Genomic DNA, 4,441 nt, shown 5'->3' with positions numbered 1-4,441 from the left:
ATTGTCGATTCTTCGGGGATCTCCACCGATCCCGCGAAGATGGATTGTGTCGGTTCGTGGCCGACACCTACGTCCGTTTCCGACGTGCGTAGTTTCATCGGGTTTGCTTCTTATTATCGGCGGTTCGTTGAGCACTTCGCCACTATTGCAAAACCCTTGCACGCTCTAACGGCGAAGGGAGTGAAGTTCAAATGGGGACCGGAGGAGGAGGCCGCGTTTCGCTCCCTCCGGGACGCCTTGGTGGGTGCCCCACCCTTGTGTTATCCCGATTTTGCGAGTCCCTTTTTGCTGGACACGGATGCTAGTAACACGGGCATTGGGGGGGTGCTATCCCAAGTCGTTGGGGGTGTCGAAAGAGTTGTCGCCTACGGTAGTAGGGTGTTGTCTCCGGCGGAGCAGCGCTACTGCGTCACCCGTCGCGAGCTGCTTGCCATTGTCTTTTTTGTGCAGCAGTTTAGGCCATATCTCTATGGTCGTCACTTTACGGTCCGAACGGACCACGCGGCGCTACAGTATTCATTGAGGGTCGCCCAACCCTCGGGCCAGTTGTCGCGTTGGTTGGAAGTCCTCCAGGACTATCAGTTTACGACTACGTACCGTAAGGGGTTGCGACACACAAATGCCGATTGCTTGTCGCGGTTGTTGCCTTGTGATGAATGCGCGTGTTTGTCGGGATCGGCGCGCTGTAAACCGACGCTTGCGGGGGAGATGGGGGCACTGGCTGCGACAGCGGGCGCACCGATCGTGGATGATTCCACTGCCTCTCAGGGTCGGGACTCGCTGCTCTCGTTGTCGCTCAGCGAATGGGGCCGTCTCCAGATGGCGGACAGCTCGCTGCTAGCATTGCGCCGCAAGGTTGGGGGTCCCGAGGGGGACCAGGAGCGTACCGGCTCCTATGTACTTGAGCAGGGCATGTTATTGAGATGGGACAGTTTGTCCCGGCGGAACGCACTCGTGGTGCCTTCCGCTGTAAGGGGGAGGGTTGTCTTGGCGGCACACGAACGCCTCTTGCACTTGGGAGTTAACAAGACGCTTGCCCTGCTTCAGCGTGACTATTACTGGCCGGGAATGGGAAGTGATGTGGTAAATATTCTGAAGGGGTGCGTTGAGTGCGCCAGGCGTAAACCACCGCCCGTGGCAGCTAATCCACCGCTGCAATCTATTCAGGTCTCGCGTACTAACGAGCTCGTTGCACTCGATATTTTGGGGCCCTTCCCAGTCACGCCGAGAGGGAATAAATATTTGTTAGTGGGGGTCGAATACTTTACCCGATGGCCTATGGCGTGGCCTCTCGCTAACCAGTCGGCAGCGGCTGTGACGGACGCCTTCGTCCAGGGCTATGTCCTGGACAAGGGGGCTCCCGAACGCCTGCTGACCGACCAAGGTAAAAAATTTTCGAGTAAATTGTTGCAAGAGGTGTGCGATCTGTTGGGTACCAAGAAGGTGCGTACCTCCCCGTACCACCCGCAGACAGACGGGATGGTGGAGAGACTCCACAAAACTTTGACTTCCATGCTGTGCCAGCAGGTGTGCGAGGCACATGTAGATTGGGACCTGCAGGTCCCGGGAGTCCTTGCCGCGTATAGAATGGCCCCCCATGCAGCTACGGGGTTTTCCCCATTCTATTTGATGTACGGTCGGGAAGCTGACCCGCCAATGGAAACGCAACTTGGCCTGTCCGCTCCACGAACTAATTCTAAATTGGCAGAACATATTAAGTTTAATATTCACAAGCTGACAGAGGCGAGGGAGGCCGCACGGCTTAATTCGCGGGCTCGCCAAATTGCTAATGAACGGTTGCGGGCACGGAAGGTGTCCGGGCACGATTGGAAACCAGGTGACAGGGCCTGGCTGCATTGCCCTCAGGCACCCTTGGCTACGTCGCCTAAATTGTTGAGACCGTGGAGGGGACCCGTGGAGGTCGTGCGCGTTGCACGACCCCAGTGCGTTCAGATAAAGTGGGAAAAGCGCCGTTGGTACGTTCACCCCTCCCGACTGAAACCGTTCTCGCCTCCATATGGCCTCCCCTTGTGTCGTCATGGCCGAGCGTGTGACGTGACCGGCGACCCACAGGGGGAAATGTCTCTGCCTGATCCACGCGTATTTTCGCCTGATCTGCTCCCAGGTGTCTCGGATCTGACAGCTGCCGACCACCGGCGGCCGGATCTCCGCGGCGGGGCCGGCCCTTTCAGGCCCGTTCCGCGCCGTCTGGAGCAGCCGGAACCGTCGGACGGTCGTCAGTGTCCCGCCCCATACGACGGACCAGCCAGACGGACTCGCGCCAAGTCGTGCTACTTTGCGCGACCCGCCTCGTGAGGAGTCGGGGCTGTTGGTGCGCCTCGTCACTGCGTGTAGTCGCAGGGGCGCGGGGCGCGTTCGTTTTCTGGAATTTGCTTGTATTGTGTTGTTGTTGACTTTTCGTGTTCGTTGTCAATTTGTACATAGTTGTTCTTGTTGTTGTTGTTCTTGTTGTTATGTTACGGGGCACACTGGGGGGTTACGGGGTTATTTTTGGTTGGTTGTCATCTTATCGTAGCGGTTGGTTGTTGTTAGCAGCCGGGCCGGCTGCGAGCTATGTGGGAGGGGGTGATGTAGTGGTGATACGCGCTGGGTGTGTACGTCATGTGCCAGCGCGTATGTACGTGTGTGTGTGGTGACGCGCGCTGACGGGGAGGAGCAGGCGTCAGTGCACGGGTGGGGGTAGTGCTGCTGATTGGCTGTGTGCCGGTGACGCGCTGAGAGGGAGTGATCGGGTGGCAGTGCGGTGTGATTGGTCGAGGAGTGGAAACACGCGCTGGGCGGAAACGGATCGTAGAGATAGCGCGTGGTGATTGGATAACTGAGGAGCGGTGCCGACGTTGAGGTCCGCATCCGCTCCGTCTCCCGGGAGGAAGAGATATATAAGATGATGCACAGAGGAGTAGAGGGCAGAAGTGGAACCATCTAAGAATGAAGACGAAGGTGCAGAGATAGAGCCCGGAGAGGAGAGTAATGGAGAGGAGAGGAGAGTAATGGAGAGTAGAGGAGAGTAAGGTATAAGTGTGTAGCCAGAGAGAGAGAACGGTCTACACGAGCTGAGCGATGTATAGTGTGTAGCCAGAGAGAGAGAAAGGTCTACACGAGCCGAGTATGCATACGGTGTAGCCAGAGAGAGAGAAAGGTCTACACGAGCCGAGTATGCATACGGTGTAGCCAGAGAGAGAGAAAGGTCTACACGAGCCGAGTATGCATACGGTGTAGCCAGAGAGAGATGTAAAGTCTACACGAGACGAGTAAAGAGTGTAGCAGAGGCGTAAGGTCTACACGCGATGAGTGAAGAGTGTAGCAGAGGCGCAGAGTCTACACGAGACGAGAGAAGAGTGTAGCCGAGGCGCGGAGTCTACACGAGGCACAGAGAGCCAGCAGCACAGAATCTACGAGAGTCGAGAGAAGCGTAAGGCGGAGAGAAGAGGTCACGAGTTGTACCGTTGTATGGTGACCGCATTGTGAAGAAGAGAGGCCACGCGTTGTATCGTTACAAGTCAAGATTTAATAAAAGAAGTGTGTTCCCGTCAAGGAGTTTCCTGCCGTCATTTTCCAATACTTCACTTGTATAATGATCCACCACTCACTCAAAACATTGCACTCACATGCAGTTGCCACCTATTCTGGTATTGTGAGATGTTCGTCTTTTTATACGTGCCGGATTTTTACATTTTATCATTAATCTGCTGCAAGCCACCAAACACACACAAAGACAAAGATCTCCCGTATAGCCTGTAACAGACTTTTGGGTCAAGTGCTGTTAACGAGCACCTATGAAGGCTGGAACGGTACACAGGGGGGTGGGTGGCCAGCACCACGCCCGATCGCCTTTGTCTCCCCAGTGGCGATGTTTACACACCGCACCATGTACTCATTTCAGGCTGAGTCGACCTAGGGGAGGCCCAGGACCGGATCAGATAATTGTCACTGGTGTTGGCCGTGAGCGGGAATCAAACCCGGGTCGCCGGGTTCATAGCGCAGCGGGCTAACCGCTACACACACACACGTAGACACACACACATAGACACACACACACGTAGACACACACACACGTAGACACACACACGTAGACACACACATCGACACACACACAAAAGATCCCCCCGAATAGCCTCAAGAGACTGTTGGGGCAAGTGCTGTTTGGCATCGACACACGCGCACGGAGGCGCATGATGACGATGACGACGACGATGATATTATTATGTTATTATATTATTCCGCTCCTCCGACGAGCGCGATTAGCCGCGTACGGTGCGAAAGAAGTCCGGCACCCATACACGCGCACGGCAGCAGCGACAAGAAGGCCATCTACGTGGTAAATGATTACTCGCAATCTCGCTAGGGGGGGGTGTGGGGGAGGGTGTGGAGGCATCAGTGTTGCTGGCAGGGAGTCAGTCTACTGCCGTCAGCCCGCGGC

Source organism: Lampetra fluviatilis, chromosome 52 (genome assembly GCF_964198595.1).
Source record: "Lampetra fluviatilis chromosome 52, kcLamFluv1.1, whole genome shotgun sequence".
Taxonomy (NCBI): Eukaryota; Metazoa; Chordata; class Hyperoartia; order Petromyzontiformes; family Petromyzontidae; genus Lampetra; species Lampetra fluviatilis.
The sequence above is the reverse complement of the archived record's forward strand: the minus strand, read 5'-3'. Positions refer to the sequence as shown.